The sequence below is a fragment of the Grus americana genome, chromosome 2 (assembly GCF_028858705.1).
Source record: "Grus americana isolate bGruAme1 chromosome 2, bGruAme1.mat, whole genome shotgun sequence".
Lineage (NCBI taxonomy): Eukaryota > Metazoa > Chordata > Aves > Gruiformes > Gruidae > Grus > Grus americana.
Window position 1 is genome coordinate 2442055 of NC_072853.1, and position 10965 is coordinate 2453019.

Sequence of the window (10965 nt, forward strand, 5' to 3'; positions counted from 1 at the left end):
TCCCTTTCACTACTTGGTACAACAAGCAAACACACTCTGATCTGAGAGATCTTGTCAAGAGCAACAGACGGAGGGTCACTGAATGTGCTATGTTTATAATTTCTTCCCCCACTCCTTCCAGCGTTATCTCTCCCCCATCTAACATTTGGCAGAAGCCAGGGTGAAGAAGAGGACAGAAAAACATGATGGTGTTCAGGCCATTTTGGTGCTGTGAGGATATGAAATATTATGGTGCTGGAAAGATAGCGCAAAGGTCACCCTCCCTTCCTCTCTCCCACCTCCACTTCTGTGCCAAGAAATGCATTATAAATCTCTCCCTCATCTATAAATTAAGGACTGTTGTTTACCAGTAACCTCCTTTCCTCACAGAGTTATCAGCAGCCTTGCTTAAAACTGGATATTCGCAAACTATTAGGAAGTTTAATCTTATTTTCCAAAGGTGTATGAATAAATTACCACAAACAGAGATGGAGCAGGCAGCAGACGGGTACCCGCGAGTGGGAGGTGAGTGCCACATGCACGCTCTCGTGCTGTACTTTGATGTTAGTGCCCGAGGCTCCTACAGCTCATCTCTCAGGTTCCAATTCAGACAAATGCTGGGGTTTGTTATTATTATTATTTTATTTCCTGGTAATGTTTTGTAAATCAGAGTAGCAACATGATAACAGCCAGCTCAGCGCATTCAACAATATGTAAATATTTTCCCATGGGAAATGAGGTAGAAAATTCATGTCCACAGATTTCAAAAGGTCACTTAAGCATTGGTGTGTAAACACCAGCAATCTGCATCCCAGATGCCTTCAGCGATAATTCTTGTTTAGGTGCTCACCAGGCATGGAGACCATGGTAAGTGAGATGCGCAAATGTGAATGACAAAGAGATGGAGGGCAGACTGAGATGGAGAGCATGAGAGACCATGACACCGAACAGCAGAGGTGAGAAAGAGCTGAGCCACAAGAAGGGTGGTTCTTCAAACACAGAGTTTGGTGGTCTGAAGTTAAGCTAAAGGCACTTCCCAAAATACTCATCTGTGTATGTCACAGGTTTTTTCACTCCAGGGCATTTCCCACCTTTTATTTAAATATTTTCTGCCTGCTTTCTTACCACACCAGGTATGCAATCTGCTCTGGGGTGCAGAAGAGGTGCAGAAAAGGGACTACAAACCTTCAAGAAAATCTGCTCATGCATAATCCCAGTGGGCAGCTGCCTTGATTAATAGAGGCAACACAGTTTCACCCAGGCTCAAGGTACTTACCCCCAGTTCAAGGGATGGCTCCATCACCTCTGTAGCTTACCCTTTACACCACCCAGCTTCCAGAAGAGATGGTTACCATGCATAGCAAATACTTTGTGGGGTGACCTTCGTGCTATGGTCCAGATTCATGATAATTGTTAATTTTCTCTCTCTCTCCACTCTCTCTCAGCATACACACGGTATGTGGGCTTTCTCCTGCCACTTGCATGCCAAGGGCTTTTGAAAGCAATACTCAATGATGTCTTACATCAAGGTGAGTACAACAGAAAGGTTTTTTTACTAGCCATGCTTATTTGTCATCACTGCTTGACTTTGTCCTTCCCCATTCCTTGGTCCAAGAGTTGTCCGATTTACTTCTGATCTCTGTTTGGGCTTTGGTTACCCACAGCCTTCCAAGCCTTGTCCTTCACTTGAAGATACTTGGAATATAGTCCTCCTTTCTCTTTCCACTGTCAGTGCAGAAGTAACCCTGGATGTGTTGTCACTTTGCTCTCTAGAATTGAGCATCACAAGCACTTCTGTCTGCCCATTACTTTATAGAAGGTTGCTTTCTACACAGAATCATAGTATCATAGAATCATTTAAGTTGGAAAAGACCCTTAAGATCATTAAGTCCAACCATTAACCTAACACTACTAAGTCCACCACTAAACCATGTCCATTAGCATCATGTGTACCCTACAGAAGGATATATCTTTGTTGAAATGTTTATTTAGGGCTCAGATTGGGTCCATCAAGCTAAAACACCTCACCGTTTCATAGTCTATGTGTTGGCTTGAGCTAAGAGCAAGAGTGACTCACTGGGAAGGAAAACGCAGGCAGAAGACACTGCTAGAACTCAGTTCCTGGTTCCGAGGCTATGTAAAAACCAACTCATCCAAATTGTGTTCAAGAATACTCAAAGCCAAACTTGGACCTCAGAGTGGGGACATGAAGTAGGGGGCAGTGAGGGAAGGAAGATGCAGCTGACATTGAAACCTCATCTCTGTGACTTCTAGAAAAGCTGCAGTGAAATGGTGGTATTTCTTCATTTGGAGTATCAGAAGCACAGCCATGGAAAGGAACAAGGTATTGCATGTGACGATCTCAAGATCTTAAGAGCTGGGTAGGTGGGTGGATGGTCCTGAGGTCCAGGACAGTCTCAGCTATCTTTGTTTGTTTGTTTGTTATTTAGATGGAATGGTTAAAGATGAATCATCGTGGTTGGTGTTTCCCAGAGAGGAGAACGTTTTGCACTCTACATTCTGTACCTGATTTATTTTAAAAATTCTGCTGTGTTTTGACAGGGTTTATTTTGACTGACACATTTTATTTTCTTCATTGACTCCGATTTACATTTTCTACCCAGGTGGCAACTCATACCCTCTTTATGTTGTACGTCATTTTTTTTAAAGGCTATTTATTTGCAACTCTGAATTGTGATCTATTGCCATCATTTCTTCTAAAGCAGATTAAAAAGATTAAGAGGACTGATATGACAAGAAAGAGTGCCTCTCAGAGAGTGAAACCTTCAGCCTTCTTTGGCTGGATGCAGAATGTTGACTTGCAGGAGGCAAAAGATAAGAGCGGCTTTGTGTGTGCCTGTGGTTGGTGGTAGAATCTTCACCTCTCTGCTTCTGCTCACTGAGGCAGTGGCAATATTTCCCCTTGGATTGGCAAGGATAAATGTACAAAGAGGCACAGACCACTGAGTGGTGGTCCTGGGACCATAGGAGCTGAGAAGATGTGTGGAAGGTGTTGATACATGGACTCATATATTTCTGTAAGATTAATTTTAATGCTTTCTTTAATCAGGTACTGAAGTGGAAGTGCCTAAGAGAGTGTTCTTAAACAATGTGAAAATGTTACAGCATGTTGGTGGATACAAACCTTTGTCCTTCCATCGAGCTGTCTGGCAAAGCACGGCGCAGAGGACAGCAAACCCCACATCACTCCTGTGAAGTCAGTTATTATTGCAACAATTTCTGGATTGGGGAATGGGACCTCAGACTCGTTCAAAGTGACTAGCTTCAAGATTATACCAGTAATAAGTATGAGTTTCATGCAACCTGATTCCCCCTTCCTAATGTCCTGACAAAGAGCTTTTACATCCTTCCATGTAAGTTTTAAAATAATGTCAATATTGAACTAACATGCTGGATCTCTTGCTAGGCTTTTCTCTCATGATTTTTCCCCTCTCTCTCCTTTTCTCTCTTGACAGAGGTACATTTCTTTTATCAAAAAAATTATAACAAAGCTGGTAGAATTTATTTTTAAGAATCAATGTTTTAGTGATGGGGAGGGGGAGAAAAAAAAATATCACTTTTCACTCTTCTGCCTTTTGAAGGGAAATACAGAAAACTGCAAGTTACCTGCCCCGGAGTCAGGAGCGCGTCTTTTACCATACAGATAAAGAAGTGCCACAGGTTGGTCTCTAATATTTTCCTATCACAAACAGTCATTTTTGGCAGGCATCAGCCTTTGATAGCAAGTTTTTTTCTTGAGAACCCCTTTGGGCTGTATTGTACCCATTGCTGTACTGGTCTGACAGCATGTACCCCTTCCAAGACTGCCTTGATGGAGAATTATCTTCTTACCCATTATCCTTCTTGACTGTAAGACTTTGCGTTCATGCTTGAACATGTAGAGTCTCCCCAGTGCTCCCATGATTCTTGGCCACTTCGGTATCTTGGGAATGTAATGCTGGTAAGAAACTTCATACATAAAAATCTACTGTTCTTCAGCTCTGCCAAGGCTGGGGAGAGATATGAGACAGGGCAGGACCATCTCTGCTCAGCTTGGTCTACAGGCAGGTCCCAGAGCAGGCAGATGACCACTGCTGATTCGAGATTTCCACCAGAATCTTTGTAAAATGATTGATCAAATCCTTTTTAAGTCACCAAAGAGAGGCAGACACTTGCTCATCTCACAAACTTTCCCTTTAATAATATTACAGCAGCTGATGGTAAAATTAGAAATGGTTTTCATCCAACAAATGAAATACCTAGAAAGGAGACTTACTGTTTTTATAGCTTCAAACCAGGTTTGAAACACCATGCAGGCTGGGTAATGATTACATTTTCTGACTTCTTGATGAAAAACTTGGCTAATTTCACAAGTACTTATCCATCAGACATATCTCATAGCTCAGTGTTCAGTTTTACATCTACATCTATGCTTCTGTACTTCTATGTTCTTACAGCATAACTCCTAAAAAAAACCCCCAGTAGTGCCCTAGTTTTTCAGCTACTAAAGGAAAGGACTTCATCATACTAGCTGAAGTCTGATTTATTAAGAATTGCCTACAGGAAGATAAACATCAAACTGCTTAACAATTTAAAAAAGCACACAAGATAGTCGTATTGAGAGGATGCATCGTTACCTGGGATTCCTCAGTATTGACTAATGTGTGCCACAGTAACCTGATGGCATGTGCACTGCTGAAGTGAAAAGATGACTACGATAACATTAAGGATCATGTGCTGCAAATCTCTTCGTTATGGTTGTCAAAAGTCCCTGCAGAACTTGTTCCCTGTATTCTCACTCCCCTCCCAATGACAAGCTTTGACCAAAGGAAGCATATAACTGAATAAACTTTTTTTTTTTTTTTTTTTTAAATTCTGAGACAGAAGAGATCCTCTTGCAAAATATTTTCCCTTGGGATACATTAATATTTAAGAGACAGATAGAGGGAGAAATCCATTTTACATTCCTTCATTTTAAGACTAATTTCCTCCATCAGGATAAACAAAGGGACAGAATGGAAGAACTCATTTTTCAGAGCTGAATGAGTTTTGCACCAACGTCTTACGTGCAACAGCCCTCTCCAGAAAGAAAGGGTGAAGAAGACAAAGAGAGAATTATAAAGGCAGTTCATGAAAGAAAAATTCAGTGAGAAAATTAAGATCTGTATGAACACAATAAGCAGGAGGAAGTCTTGCAAGGTCATGGTGTGCTCTCTCCAGGACTGAGGACTCACAGCAACCATTGGATGTGAAGTAATGCAAAAAAAATTATTTAAAAAAGAACAAAACCAAACCCAAAAACTCACAAAACCAACATGCACAGACACAAATAGAAAACAGAAAAGGGCACCCAGCAAGAAAGCAAATGAGTGGCACAGCTTATCTCTGTGGGATGGCCACATTACTGTGCTGGCTGAAACACTTTATTTCTGCTCTGCAATGCACAATTGACATGAGTGAGGAGACACTGAAAGCTGCTGGCTTAATCCTGTGGTGGTATTGGTGCAGGTCTGAGGACTGCAGTATTATCAACTGATAATAAGGTTTTTGGAGAGTTTGCTAGCATTGGTATTGCTGGGTAAGGGTTGCTTCTGGGTGTAAACCTGCAGCCGCACAATAGAGTTGACTGCTGAGCCTGGGTGAGCGCAGACAACCAGGAGTGAGGATGTGTAAAGAGGCTGGGAGATGTAATGGAAAGGTGCAGGATCTAAGGGTACAACGCAAAATGCAGCATGAAAGAAGGAGAGTTGCACAACTAGCCCTTACATGTCATGGGTAATGGGAATGAAGGGAAAGGAAGAGTCCACCAAGAGAGATGGCTGTCTGCAGACAGCTGGTGAGTATCAAGCAAGATCAAAGTTCTACCACTTCATGCAACTTGTGTAACTTGGCCTTTCTTCATTGGTGTAAAATGCACTTTTTTTCAGACCTATGGAGTACCCTGGTGAAGTGTCATCAGAAACTAACCCTATGGAAAATATCTCTATTCCATGGACTAACAATTTCCAAGATGATATGGTGTCTTTCTGTGATTACCAAGTTTTTGCATAAATGGAAGAAAACCATCCCCACTAATTTCAAGCTTGCAGGAGTTAGAACTCTTGCCTTTCAGCTCCTATGAGTTGTTTTTTTTTTTGGATAAAAGGTTTGTGTGCTGGGGAACAGAAAGGAAGGAATTGGAATAGAGATCCCTCCGTTGAAAACTGTAGAACAGTCTCCTTTTATTTTCTTTCTGTTTTTTTCCACGTGATTGGAGTTTTTGTTTGTTTGCATTTTAATGACAGGGAACACTTTCATAGATTTTTAATGAGCATGCAGGTTTGGTGGTGGAAGAAGGTGTTATTTTTAAACTGATGAGAACACTGAAATTTTGAATTTTATCTGGCTTCAGCCAGTCCAACTTTAATGAAACTGTGGGCTTCTTTTAACCTGGAGAAAATTATTTCCACCCTCTCAGAATAATGATGAGAATCAATTCCTCCAGTTTTTCCAACTTCAGTATTGAGGAATATTTTGATTTTTCCCCATCTTCCAAGGTAACTCTTGGCAGTTTTTGTCTTGTTGCCTCAGTTTGGGAGAAGTGTGGTGTCAACATAAGACGTTTCACTTTCTATCACGCACTGAAATGTAGTACTGTTCGTACTGAAATGAACAAAAACAACAATAAAAAAGAGGGAGAGGTGAGGGAGGATACAAGCAAACGTGCGTCAAAAATAAATCTGTATTGAAAAGCTTGTTTACCATTTCTACATGGAAACCCTTCTTTTCCAAGATAGAAAGCTCATCCAGAACTCAGAAGCATATGAGATCTCTGCAAACTGAATCAAGAGGCACTGGAGTTGTGAAGGTGTAGAAATCCATGTCATATAGCACAACAGTGCTCTGGTTTTGCCTTGATGCCTGTCCTGGTTTTGGCAGGGATAGAGTTAATCTTCTTTCTGACAGCTGGTGTAGCGCTGTGGTTTGGATTTAGGATGAGAATGATGTTGATAACACACTGATGCTTTTAGTTGTTGCCAAGCAGTCATGGACTTTTCAGCTGCTCGTGCTGCCCTGCCAACAAGAAGGCAAGGGGCACCCAAGAAGCTGGGAGGGGACATGGCCAGGACAGCTGACCCAAACTGACCAAAGATATATTCCATACCATACGATGTCATGTTCCGTTTATAACTGAGGGTGGGCTGAGAGGTGTGTCAGCTGGGGGCCTTGCGTAGCAGCTGGGGGTCTTGCGCAGCATCGACTTTGGTGTGATGGCGTTTGTCTTCCCAAGTGACCGTTATGCTTCCTGGAGCCCTGCTTTCCTGGAGATGGCTGGACACCTGCCTGCCCGTGGGAAGTGGGGAATGAATTCCTTGTGTTGTTTTGCTTGCACGTGTGGGCTGGGAGGCTGGGCAGCTGGGGGGGTCTTGCGTAGCATCGACTCTGGGTGGGAAATTGTGCTGTTCATCACTTGTTTTGTATTATTATTATTATTATTATTACTATTATTATTATTATTTTTCCTTTTTTGTGTTTGTCCTATTAAACTGTTTTTATCTCAACCCACAAGTTCTCTCACGTTCACACTTTTGATTCTGTCCCGTCCCGCTGGGATGGAGTGAGCAAGAGACTGCGTGGTGCTTAGCTGCCAGCCAGGGCTAAACCACGACAATGCTTTTATTTCCACCATAATAGCACCCAGATGAATACACATCATGTTTATGAGTATTTTCTGAGGTGGCAGGAGATATAACTCACAATCTAGAAGCACGAAAGGTGCTTTTCAGAAGTCCCAGGCTGCATTTCCATGTCACATCCCTAGTGCACAGCATCCTTCTCATCTTGGGATAATTCAGAACTAGACTTTTCCCAGTGTATTGGCTGCTGTCAAAAGTTTCACCAACGTTCAAGACAAAAGCAGATGTCTTTTGAATTCTTCTTTCTCTTAGTATGCTAGCCTGTGAAACTGCAAAGAGTGATTTTTAGAAGGATTTTTCAAAGGATTGCAAGCTGATCTCTCTCCATCCCAGGCACTGGGACAGCAGAAGCAGCTGTAAGGGTCCTGTCTCAAAATGAAGCAAATACTGACACAACAGAGAACACAAACCTTTGAGCATCTGGAACATTTGAAAGTCTGTAAAGTCCATCTCAGAACAGGAGATCTGGAAGCTTTTTGTCTTAACAATAGAAAGCTAGAAAGTTACCTGATCACCATATGTAAGGATGAACATTTCAGAAGACTTATAGAAAATTCATTGTTGACTCAGAAGGTTTAATTTCTAGGAGGTTCGTGGCACATGACCCAGCTCACCTTTAGATGACATTAAGTGCATAATAGAGAGATCTGAATCTCCACTAGCAAAAAAAAAACAAAACAAAACAAAACAAAAACCTGAAGGTGTGTGCAAGCTAACAAAAATTAGAAACTTTGCATCTAGTATAGAATACAAAAGTGTTAAACAGATGGATATTGAAGATCGGTGCAATCCCAAGCACAACTATAGGCTGGGCGAGGAATGGATTGAAAGCAGCCCTGAGGAGAAGGACTTGGGGGTATTGATTGATGAGAAGCTCAACATGAGCCGGCAGTGTGCGCTTGCAGCCCAGAAAGCCAACCGTGTCCTGGGCTGCATCAAAAGCAGTGTGACCAGCAGGTCGAGGGAGGTGATCCTGCCCCTCTACTCCACTCTGGTGAGACCCCAACTGGAGTACTGCATCCAGCTCTGGGGGCCCCAGTACAGGAGAGACATCGAGCTGTTGGAGCGAGTCCAGAGGAGGGCCACGAAGCTGATCAGAGGGCTGGAGCACCTCTCCTATGAGGACAGGCTGAGAGAGTTGGGCTTGTTCAGCCTGGAGAAGAGAAGGCTCCGGGGAGATCTAATTGTGGCCTTCCAGTACCTGAAGGGGCCTACAGGAAAGACGGAGAGGGACTGTTTATCAGGGAGTGTAGTGACAGGACAAGGGGTAATGGCTTTAAGCTGAAGGACGGTCGATTTAGATTAGATGTTAGAAAGAAATTCTTCCCTGTGAGGGTGGTGAGGCACTGGAACAGATTGCCCAGAGAAGCTGTGGATGCCCCATCCCTGGCAGTGTTCAAGGCCAGGTTGGATGGGGCTTTGGGCAACCTGGTCTAGTGGAGGGTGTCCCTACCCGCAGCAGGGGGGTTGGAACTAGATGATCTTTGAGGTCCCTTCCAACCCAAACCATTCTATGATTCTATGATTCTATGATTCTATGATATGTGTGGTCTAGAATTCAGCTTCATGTTTCTAACCACTAAGGCAACTATTCATTGGAGAAGTCAATGTAGGGAAAAGTTGTTCAGCATTGCTCAGAATTTTTCAGTATAAGCAACTCTTAAAAAATAAGTGTTGTCTCCATCAGAAGGTAGTGGTTCCATATAAAAACTCATGGATGACTTCAATGCTCCACACTATGCCCCAAAGTCCTTTCAAGCTTTAAGATGTAGTACTTAATTAACTTTTCATTAGTTATGGACACAATAATTGAGATGAAGTACCTTCTCCAGAACCAAAGGATTTTGATATCAAGCAGTGTAAATTTCTGCAGAAGAGAATTATTTGCAGACATGATAATTCCTGAAATAACTTAGTGGTTGCAGGGACATCCCACCATGGATACTCATTATAAGTGTTAGTGTTCCTTCAAAGAGATCTCTGAGGTTTTTTTTTTTTTCTTTAGAGGGTCTGGCTGTGTACTTCTCTGTGTTGCTTTTTGTAGTGTAATGAAGAAGGTGAACTTGACGAATGCCTCTCCGTCCCTGTTCTCCTGCTCTCCAGAGACACATTGTCCACCTGTGGGGAAAGAACTCCTCCCTTTAGCAAGCCTGAGCTCGGTGTAACATGCATCATTCACTTATTTCCTCTCATCCTGTTACCATCTCAAGGTAGGTTATGAGTGCAGGTCCATGTGTTGGTGTTCCAAAGACAGAGAGCTCAACAGTTCTATACCCTAAATAAGGTTCTTCATGATGGCTTGGGAAGGCTCTGGTTTGCCAAATGATGACCTAAGTACCTGGAGTCTAATTTTTCCTGTTGGCAAAGAGGAAAAGCAAGTAGAGAGATTAATTTGAATTTGAAAATTTGAGAATCTTTTGATGCTAATCTAGCCTCCCTGATACTAAAATGAGATATTCACTTTGAATTTCAATGTCATATAACCATCTTGGCTGGTTGCCTCCTACTGACTCTCTGTGAATGGAAATCCCTCTTTGTTTCAGTCCAGATACAGGCATGAAAATATTTTCCAGTTGCAGTTGATCAGGGAAGCCAGGAAAGCTCTAGAAACTAAAGATTCCTTCACTTTTTATTCCGTGGGAAATTTAAACCTGCTTACTAGCCTAGATACAGTCTGTGATGACATTGCAAACCTGCTTAAGAGCATTAGACAGTATGCCAGCATTTATCCACTCAGCAATGACTCTTAATTCCCATTACATTCAAATCCCCATCTTTTGCTGCAGCTTGATTACAACGGTGATTAATTTTAAAGTCAACATATTTACCCAAAATACAACATCATTAAAAAGACTAAACATAAAACTGCATATTTACAAATATCTTAACTTGATGTGATTAAAACAAACAGCCTCCTCTATCCTTGTTTGGATATACGCAGATGAGCCCAACTTCTTTTTCACTTTTATATTTTCATGCCAATAGATGGCACTAGCATTTTCTCCATTTCTTAGTACAACGTTAGATTTCCATACAGTATCTCCTGCCCTTGCTCAGATTTTCAAAGGGTTGAATTGCTCATTTCCGAGGGGATGTTTTATCCTTGGAACATATATAATATCACTCCAGTTTTGCTTTCAGCTAGTAAATTTCTGCATACTTCATAAAGCCTCAATGCCACGAGACTGACTTTTTCCCATTGTGAAAACAAAATGAATTTAAAGTTTTCATTTCCATACTGATGGGAGAGTTCACCATGAAAACGCCTGTAGGGTCTCAATATAGGGTGCCTTAAAACTTCTATGGCTTT

At 42.0% G+C, this 10965-nt stretch overlaps 1 long non-coding RNA gene across 1 annotated transcript; it reads left to right on the top strand.

The window, feature by feature from the left end:
- The first annotated feature begins 1159 nt into the window (after positions 1-1159).
- LOC129203420 (uncharacterized) lies at positions 1160-3177 on the top strand. Its single transcript, XR_008576021.1, has 3 exons — positions 1160-1247; positions 1425-1508; positions 3050-3177. It is a non-coding gene; the product is annotated as an uncharacterized LOC129203420 (long non-coding RNA).
- Positions 3178-10965: the final 7788 nt, after the last annotated feature.